Source organism: Onychostoma macrolepis, chromosome 04 (genome assembly GCF_012432095.1).
Source record: "Onychostoma macrolepis isolate SWU-2019 chromosome 04, ASM1243209v1, whole genome shotgun sequence".
Taxonomy (NCBI): Eukaryota; Metazoa; Chordata; class Actinopteri; order Cypriniformes; family Cyprinidae; genus Onychostoma; species Onychostoma macrolepis.
In genome coordinates this window covers 14,291,205-14,302,329 of record NC_081158.1, presented here as the reverse complement: position 1 = coordinate 14,302,329, position 11,125 = coordinate 14,291,205, and positions in this window count along the sequence as shown.

The window sequence follows — 11,125 nt, the reverse complement described above, 5'->3', positions numbered from 1 at the left end:
GATTTAAAAATAACAATAATCAAACAAAGTGATTTAAAAAGAATTTAAAACATTTAAGAATAGAAAATGATTATACATAGTGCAATCAGTTCGGACGTAGCACAGTGCTCATTCAGTAAATGCACAGCTAAAGAGATGAGTTTTGAGTCTGGATTTAAATGTGGCTAATGTTTTAGCACATCTGATCTCTTCTGGAAGCTGGTTCCAACTGCGGGCGGCATAATAGCTAAAAGCGGACTCCCCTTGTTTTGTGTGAACCCTTGGTATTTCTAACCGACTCGATCCTAATGATCTGAGTGGTCTGTTAGGTTTATATTCAGTGAGCATGTCTGCAATGTATTTAGGTCCTAGGCCATTGAGTGATTTATAAATGAGTAAAAGTACTTTAAAATCAATCCTAATGTAACTGGAAGCCAGTGTAAGGACCTGAGAGATTTTCTGGTTGTAGTCAGAATCCTGGCAGCAGTGTTCTGGATGAGCTGCAGCTGTCTAATGGTCTTCTTTGGAAGGCCGGTGAGGAGACCATTACAATAATCCACCCTGCTGGTGATAAAGGCATGAACAAGTTTCACTGTTCGCTGTTTTCACAGGACCGCTTCCTCCTGCTCCTCCGTTGTCTGAATTTCACCAACCGTGCACGAGTTAGTCACCATGATCCACTGCACAAAATAAAACGCATATTTACTGCCATTACCTCCTCCTTTCATGGTGTTTTTGTCCCATATAAAGATCTCTGTGAGGCTGGCCTTCCGTCAGTACATCCCTACAAAAAGAAGCCGATTTGGAGTGAAGTTTTTCATCTTGTGTGTTGTGCTGACCGGATATGTGCAAGACATGGTAATTTATACCGGATCCACTACAGACATCTGACATCTGACTATGAAGGGTTAGGCATATCTGGTTTGGTTGGAATGACCCTACTTGCACTTTATCTGGGAAAGGGCCACGTCCTCTATGTGGACAACTGGTACAGCAGTCCACCGCTGTTCCAGCACCTCCTCTCTCATGGCACAGGGGCCTGTGGCACTGTGCGGGCCAACAGGACAGGAATGCCAGTTTTCACTGGAAAAATGGCGAAAGGGCAAGTTGAATGCAGACAGAACAGAACACAGCTAGTGGTAAAATGGCATGATAAAAGAGATGTTCTTATGCTTACCACGGTACACTCCATGTACATGAAAGTCGGCCATGTCACTGGTGAGAGGAAGGTCAAGCCTCACTGTGTCCTTGAATATAATAAAAAGATGGGGGCAGTCGACAGGGCTGACATGGTAAAAGGCTTTCTTGAGTGTGCCAGGAAAACAAGAAAGTGGTGTAAGATCATCTGCTTGACACTGCTGTGCTGAACAGCCACATTGTTCACAGCCAACTGTCAGGTTATAAATTTACACAACCATTTAAATAACCATAACTTATATTTTGTGCACTTTAAACTTATATTTACAATGCACAAGTGTTATGTTCACAACCAAACTGTCCTTTACTTACTCTACATTATTTCTAACTCCCCACAAATGTAATTTACTATCAACAGGACAGGTCACCACTTCCCTGGAGTCCAGGACAAACCTGATGAGAAGGGTGGCAATGCAAGGTCTGCCTCTCCAGCTCTCGGAAGAGAAAGGAGAGGCGTCTCACAAAGTACATGTGTGTGCCATGCAACACTCCGTTGTGTGCAACCCCATGTTTTGAGGAGTACCACACTCTAAAAAATTACTGAAAAAAAAAAAAAAACAGCAACACACAAATCAATATAAGCGCTAATAATCCATGTAAATAATCATAATTCTCCATTTTTAGATAATTTCAGGTAAAAATGATTTTACTCAGTCATTCCTGTAAAAATATTTGCACTGATATTGTTTTAGTAAATCTGTAAATAATTTGTAATTTATCAATCATTTCAATTACATTTATACATTGTTATACATAATATTTTTGTATTTCTTTTTTATTTATAATTTTTTTATACAAATAGTTTTCTGCTCCGTTAATAGTTTATATTAATAAACATGGTAACAGCTGCATGCATTGTGCGTTTCTCTTTTCAGTATTTGTAATACATGAATATAATATTTTATGCTTGTTACTAGCAAAACAAAGCAACCCCACAGCGTATATTTGTTACCATATACACTCTTTTATATATATACGCATTTGAGCAGTTAATGGTCAATAAGTAAAAGATATAACTTATTATGTTTCATGACCTCCAAAGGAATGTATCAGTCAGATTAGCCAAAATAGTACAAAAGCACACCATTGCAATATGACGTTCAGAAAAACATACTGTATCTGATGTCGGTGAACCGCAATTAAGTTTTGTTTATGCGTTTTATAGTCCATACATGTCTACAAATAGTTTGGGCACATTCTAAACTTAAAATAAACGTAAACATTACTCACCAACTAGTCGTCCTCGTGTGCGACAGCTGCCATGTGCTCATGTAAAGCGAACAAAGTAATATTTAAATAAAACGGCTGTATAAAGCGTTGATTGATGTGTTTATTGCAGTTTATAAACATTTGCAATTAATTTTGTGAGGTTTTAAACTGAAAACAGAGCAAACATCCTAAATTACTCACCTGCACGCTCTCATCCAGGCGCTCCTGTGGTGAAGTATTATGCCACTGCTGAGCGTCACGTGACAAGCTCACTGCGTATTCCACGGAATATTTAATTTTTTAGAATTATTTGATAGCGATTTGAAATAATGGTCAAAAAAACCTACGCTTGGGAGGCAGACGGCAGATTTGGAATTTACGTGTGAAAAGGTTAAGTTACGTTTGGCTTACTGACCCTCTGAAGGTATGACCTCGATTGAAGTTAAAGGGCACTGTTGGAGTGACCGCAGTTTCTTCTTCCTTCCATTTTTGGTCTCTTCTTCAGGTTGTTGTTCATGTCAAAACAACTGGAGACATCCAGTCCAACCGTGATGCTGCGGGACCTCCCCCATGCTGGCAGGACCTCAAAGTTGCAACATGGCTCCAAAGATGTTATTCTGACTCTGTGGTGGTCAGGAGAGTGTCTAAACTAAAAGGTAGTTAGTTAGCAGTAGAACCCTTTGTTAAAAAAAGACGCTTATGGTTCGCTTAGGTGGTTAACTGACTCTGTTTCCATATCTTCATTCACCTCATTCTGTAATGGTTTTGTTATGTCTGAAAACGTTCAGGATTGTGTCCTGTTGGACTCTGTTATGTTATGCACTGCGAGTGACAGGTTATGGTGCCTTTAAGGCTTACGGCAGTGATTGACGGTAAAGGTCGTAAAATGTAAGGTTTGCGGTAATTCAGAAAAACGCATAAACGAAGCTACACGGTGTGGTTATTGAGTCTTATCTAAACACAACAGGTTTCATTCATTCATTTCTACTTCCCCTTCTCCATGAGTGTATACATGTGTCTATATGTTTGTGTAGACTAGATATGTGTTAGTGTTTGGTTAGTGAGACCTTTGTGCACAGTTACCTGAGGTTTTGATTCTGTCACTGCTTGGAAAAAAAAAAGTCAATTTAACAAGCCTATCTTGCTACGTGATCTTATGCATTAGTACTATTACTGTGGCCATGAACATTGGCCATTACAGTTGTCCTATATAGCATATATTTACTCATAGCTTAATTCAATCAACTAAAATCTAAGAGGTTACTACTGATTAATAACTTGATTAATAACCACACAAATGGATATATATGTAAGCGGCTTCTGCTAAACTTCTACTTTGGGTCACCTCTTTTTGATGTTTTTAAAAAGTATCTCAGTGCTCATATAATGTTTCTTTTGTACCCTCCTCCCACCATGTGTAAGCTGTTTGTGAGCCATGGCTTTAGCAATAAAATATGATGAAGAAGCTGACACCTGTTTTTTACTCAGGCAACACTGTTGCCAGTAAGTTACTGTAATTAAGATTTAGAGTAGCAAGTTGTATTTGATTTACAGTAGCAAACTGTACTGTTTTACAGTAACTTACTGTTAAAAAATCCAATTCATCAGTATACTACTGTAATCCATGGAAGCCCGTTCCCGCCACCTTGAGAAAAAATATAATTCTGTAAGTCATAACAATGAGATACTTTCTCATAATTATGACTTAGTTTCTCATTATATTGATAAAATTTCTCGTAATAATGAGTTAATAAGTAATTACATTCAGGGGGAATCGCAATAATGAGAAAGTTTCTCGTAATAATGACTTACTTTCTCGTAATAATGACTTATTTTCTCTTAATAATGAGAAAATTTCTTGTAATAATGACTTATTTTCTCATAATAATGAGAAACTTTCTCGTAATAATGACTTATTTTCTCATAATAATGTGTCTTATTCCACAGAGATACATTCCTCCAACCTAGATGGCAATGCTTTGGAGTGTCCTCCCAGAATTCATTGCTCATTTTTTGGATGAAAGTGTGTTCGGGTGTGAAATAAAAAATCAACATATTGCACAAAATGGAAAATTTGAGAAGAGCCATGATGAAGGAGGAGTTGTGAGAGACTGTCTTTCTGAGTTCAGGAATGAGTTTTATGAACAGTGCACTATGGGCAGCTCTTTCAAGGTGCCTTTCCTCCAGCATGATTTTGGGCAAATACACTGGGAAAGTGTAGGCCGTATAATTGCCTTTGGATGGCAAAAGGAAAAGTATCTCCCTGTAAAAATAGCTCAGGAAATCCTGGAGCAGGCTGCTTTTGGAAGTGCTAAAAGCAATGTCATCGAGAATTTCCTGAAATTTGCTCCAGAATCAGAACGAGCAGTCTTTGAAGCATGGCAATCTGACTTCAACACTGTGGACAACGAAGAACTACTTGAAGTTTTGGATGGCCATAGCTGTCGTAAAATACCAACAGAGGAAATCTTACAAGAACTTGCCCAAAAAAACTCATCCAAGAGCCGGCCTATGTCATTGAACAGTGGGCAAACATACTTTCCACTGCTATCAGCCATCTTGATGAAATCTCCTCTGTGTATGAAAACTTGCAGCCCACTGTGAGAAAAGTTCTGAAGTCGCTTTCTTTCCCAGAAAACATGAATGCCCAGCAGAGGGAGATTCAGAGGTATTTAACCACTTACCTTCGGGAATCTGACACACAGGGTCTTTCAGGGTTTCTCAGATTCTGCACTCGTTCTGATCTTTTTCTAGGAAAAACTATCATCATTAACTTTACAACGATTCAAGGATTCCAACGACGCCCAGTTGCACACACATGTGGATGTATCCTGGAGCTGTCAGTTTTCTATGACAGTTATCCTGATTTCAGATCCGAAATTAACAAAGTCTTAGAATGCAATGTGTGGGTGATGGAACATTATCTAATTGCTGAAGTTAAAAAAGATGTCTACCTCTAAATGTAAAAGTCCAATTCCGTTTACATTATATACAACCATAAAACTGACCATTTGTTTTTTAGGTATTGTTTCCTCGTTCTGAATTGTCTGAATGTACAGCTGTACTTTGCTGTAAATTTGAAAAACTAAAAAAAAGACAACTATAATAGCGTTGAAGTAATGCAATGTTATTGTCAGTCAGTTGTAAGGCCGTTTGCAGTTGCTGCTCAGTACTGAGCATTTCCTTACGTAATGTCTTACAGATATACAAATACTGCACAATTCCAGTGCAAAGATATGTATTTTTTTATTTTTTATTTGCTGTGACCAAGTAGCACTCCATCCAAACCTGTTTTAGTGTTGTTCTGTTTACAGTTAAATGTGTTTACAGTTAGTGGTTTACAGTTAGTTTAGTTGTTAGTTGTACATTTGTTTGTGAGTACAGCTGAGCATTGCCTTCCTTCTCAGTCTGTGATGTTGCAATGCAATATGTTGTGCTGTTTTCAAACAGCAATACACCCATTCCTGTTACATTATATGGAAAATAACCATAAAGTTTAGTTTTTTTGTTTGTTTTGTTTTGTTTTTGTTTTGTAATAATTGCCTGCTTTGCTTATGCAGTTTTTACATTTTATTTTGAACATTAGCAGGTCTGCATTTTCAGTTAAATTCAATAAATGTTCCACAACATAAACTTTTATGTAACAGTGATACCGATAAATTGAAATACAGTGTATAAGTAGAAAAAGAGTACATTGTAATCATGTCAATGTATTATATCATTATTATGAGAAAATAAGTCATTATTACGAGAAAGTTTCTCATTATTATGAGAAAATAAGTCATTATTACGAGATAATAAGTCATTATTACGAGAAAATAAGTCATTATTACGAGATAATAAGTCATTATTACGAGAAACTAAGTCATTATTACGAGAAAGTTTCTCATTAATGCGATTTTTTCCCCCCTGAATGTAATTACTTATTAACTCATTATTACGAGAAAGTTTCTCATTATTATGATTTACAGAATTATATTTTTTCTCAAGGTGGCGGAAACGGGCTTCCATAGTAATCCATTCATTTTAAGATAGATTTCATTTGATTTCATAATTTTTATATAGAATTCATTTTATTTTTATCCTGCATAGTTACTACTGGCATTCAATTAAAACAGACACAATAATTACAAAATATCAAATTCTTTATTTAAAACATTGCATGTATAACACCTAAAAATACAGTCTTCCAATGCTGGGACAGTGCATCTTCACCATTTCTCCTGTCTTATGATGTTTTGCAGTGCTTTATGTTGTATCATCTGGATTTATCCTCACAAAGAATCTTTAGGCAACAGAAACAATACATTAAAAAAAATACATAGCCATCTGCAAAACCCAGGTGCTGCTCCAAAACGTGGCCACCACCTTTGCTCACCATTCACTTTGTTAGTGACAGAAATGTGTTCCCTGAAAAACAAGAAGTAAGAAATTACACACTTTTAAAAGGCAAACCTCATATAGAATACACAAACCTCTCAAAACCATAATTGTTCTCTTACCATGAATTATCAGTCTCAGGGTGGCTGCACTGTTAGACATTGCTGTAATTTCTGCAGAGGTGGAAAGTAACGAATTACATTTACTCGCATTACTGTAATTGAGTAGCTTTTTTGTGTACTTCTACTTTTTAAAGTAATTTTTAAAATCTGTAATTTTACTTTTACTTAAGTATATTTTGTTTGAAGTATTGTACTTCGCTACATTTTAAAACACATTAATTACTGAGTAAAAAATAAAAAATAAATAAAAAAATCGCTCCCTGGAAACTACTGCAGTAAATAAAGGGCAGGAGAACAAACTGGCGCTAAAATCAGAAGAAAGACGAGGACGGACAAGACAGGCGTTAATGGTGCAAACCCAGCTGAAAACCAAACCCTGTCGTATTCTGCTAAAGTTGAACTCGAAGAAAATGAAGTGAACCCCTGGCCATGTTTATGCACTATTATGCAGTGTAAGCTGTTTGCCTAGTGAGACCAAACTAGCAGCTTATAAATATCGACATCAACCCTTCGCAAGCATGTAGAGGTAAGTATAAATACTTGCATCATTGCATTGGTGGTTAAAATGAATCTTTGGCAGTTTAGCAAAAGGTTTTGCACAAATTAGCCAAAAAGACAGTGGTGCAAGGGTATGCGATATATCGTCTGCAATAATATCGTAATTGTTGTTCTAACGATGTGCGATTTGACATTATCAGTATTTAGCCAAAAACCAAACAAAACACTCCTACAGAGTGCCGTGAAGTCTAGTATAGACTAGTGCGCGCGCGCATTTAGAGTGCGATCTTTCACTGCGTGATTCAGTGTGTTAAAATGCATTTAAAATCACGGAATTGAAGATATAGGGGCAGAAAATGTATATTTATATCATTTCATATAGTAAATCAATATCACAAGAAGAGTACCGTTTTTCTCCAAAAATCAGCATGATTACATATAGATTTTTTTTTCTCTTTACAACAGTTCAATAAACAAGAAGTTAATTAAGAGACTTGCGTTTTAGACACCATATTGCCTGTTTTCGCTCTATTTCGATAACAAAAATAACCCCAAACACAGCCACAGCACTATTTTGCGTCTCTGAGCAACATGAGGGTGTTTCGTTCCTGAATGAATCAACTGTTTAAATGATTCGGTTCAATCTCAATGACTCACTTATTAACAGTTACTTTTTTTTTTTTCATAATTTCAAATGAGTATTCAACATTTTATGTCTTACATATCAAAACATTATTTCTGCATTTGTAACTGCAGGTTAAATGCATTCATGTCCTGCATTAAACAGTGTGTAAATACATCTAAATGCCACTTCAGATGAAGCTTCTGTGTTTCCTCTGCATTGCAAAGATTAATTTTGTTGATATTGATTTAACTTGCCTGGTAACAGCCCAAATGTCTTATTATTCTAAATAACTGATTCCTTTAATTAAAAACAACTAGTTTGAAATTTATAGGTCTATCCCAGGGGTGTCAAACTCACTTCCTGGAGGGCCGCAGCCCTAACGAGTTTAGTTCCAACCCTGCTCCAACACACATACCATGTAGTTTTCAAATAAGCCTAAATGATTAGATTAGCTGGATCAGATGTATTTAATTAGGGTTATATCTATACTGTGTAGGGCTGTGGCCCTCCAGGAACTGAGTTTGACACCCACTGTTAATAAGTTAATTTTAAATGAGCTACTTTTTACTTTTACTTGAGTAGATTTTTAGACTGGTACTTTTACTTGTACTTAAGTAAAATTTCATTAATGTAATGGCACTTTTACTTGAGTAAAATATTTTTCTGCAGTTATTTACTGTATATCACCCAGTATAATACTGCAAATTCCCTTTACAGTTAATAACTGTAATACCCTTTGCATCATGGGAATTTTCTGTGATGTCAGACCCCACATACAGAGACTTACTGTATTTTTAAAAATTGCTGTATACTACTGTATTTGCTGTAACGGCCTTTTTGGCGCCATTCTATTGAGATTGTTTTATTTTCCTAATTTCTTACATTTGGATTGACACGATTTGCCGTACACTGTGTCTATAACGCCGCAAAAGCTTGGGACTGAATACACTGGACGTGTTACATCGCTTGTAATGATTGGAAAATCCATTTGTACTTCGTGTCAGAAACAGCGCGAGTGCTTGGAGTGCATCTGTACGTCAGAAATATACCAGGGCATCACATTACTGTCCGCATCCACTGTAGATAGTATATATAATGGGTTCTATATCGTTTTTTTATCGAGTCGTGCCGACCAACTCGCGTCCGAGGAAGACCGGGGATGAACCCGCGAGAGTGGAAGAGCTCCGGAGAACATCTGCGCTGTGTCGATGCACCTTACGAGAGAATAAGACCACACCAGTTTACGTAAGGTTAGTAACATTTACCCGTCAACAAAAACAACAAAAACTATGGTAAACTGCGCTGTCGTTTCAAACGACATTTGTCAGCTTATTGAATTAAGTTACCGAATTACAATTGTTTTTAACGAGCAACGCTTATCTTATATTAACATTAGGTTAACTAATCTGAAGTTTTGTTCAGTTGTTAGTAGTTAATGTTGGTCAGTAGATTTACTGCATTTTTTTGTATTTGTGTTTTAAAGGCAACTGCAATGAAGCATCAAGAAAGACATGAGCAGCGCCAGCCACCCTGAAACTGATAATTAATGGTAAGAGAGCAACTATGGTTTTGAGAGGTTTGTATATTCTATATGGAGTTTGCCTTTTAAAAGTGTGTCATTTCTACTTCTTGTTTTTCAGAGTAGACATTTCTGTCACTAACAAAGTGGATGGTGAGCAAAGGTGGTGGCCACGTTTTGGAGCAGCACCTGGGTTTTGCAGATGGCTATGTATTCTTTGGCTGCTTGTCTTTTTTCCCCATTATGTTTCTGTTGCCTAAAGATTCTTTGTGAGGATGAATTCAGAGGACACAACATAATGCACTGCAAAACATCCTAGGTCAGGAGAAATGGTGAAGTTGCACTGTTCCAGCATTGGAAGACTATATTTTTAAGCGTTATACATGCAATGTTTTAAATAAAGAATTTGATATTTTGTAATTATTGTGTCTGTTTTCATTGAATGCCAGTAGTACCTATGTAGAGTAATAATAAAATGAATTCTATATAAAAATATTAAAATCTAATGAAATCTATATTAAAATGAATGAATTACAGTAGTATACTGATGAATTGGATTATTTTACAGTAATTTACTGTAAAACAGTACAGTTTGCTACTGTAAATCTTAATTACAGTAACTTACTGTCAACAGTGTTGCCAGTAAGTTACTGTAAAAACCCTTTGTGTGGCCTGCTCATGTCTTTCTTGATGCTTCATTGCAGTTGCCTTTAAAAGACAAATACAAAAAAAAAAAAAGCAGTAAATCTTAAATTCCATTAAAAACTATAACAAACTAATTCTAAAACTAGAAAGGCAGCTAGCCATAAAACTAGTTTGACCTAGCTAACATACGATTTTTTTCTCAATAGGCTACTGGCCAACATTAACTACCACCTGAACAAAATTTCACATTAGTTAAGTTAATGTTAATATAAGTGATGCTCGTTAAAAATAATTTTAACTCAGTAATTCAATAAGCTGACAAAAGTCATTTGAAACGATATAGCGCAGTTTACCATAGTAAAGTTTGTTACCGCTGTGTTGACGGGTAAATGTTACTAGGTTAAACATGGTGTGCAAAAATGTGACGAAAACACACAGACAAACGTATACATATTTTTACCTTGCTTGCTGGTCTTATTCTCTTGGAAGGTGCATCGACACACAGTGCAGATGTTCTCCGGAACTCTTCCGCTCTCGCAGGTTCATCCCCGAGCAAAACCCGCAGTGTCAAAGAGGCCGTAATGGCAAATACAGTAGTATACAGCAATTTTAAAAAATACAGTAAGTCTCTGTATGTGGGGTTTGACGTCACAGAAAATTCCCATGATGTAAAGGGTATTACAGTTACTTACAGTAAAGGGAATTTGCAGTATTATACTGAGTGATATACAGTAAATAACTGTAGAAATTACAGAAATGTTTAACAGTGCAGTTAGGGGTGGGAAGTGGTCTGATATGGATTTTCATTTATTTATTTTTAACATCTCAAAAAGCTGCACTGATCCCCAATCGCTGAAAGCAATACCAGCCAGATCAACGATCATGGGGTCTATTTAAAGCCTTCTATTTATCACGTACCATTGTTTATTAAATGATTTTTTAACAACAATG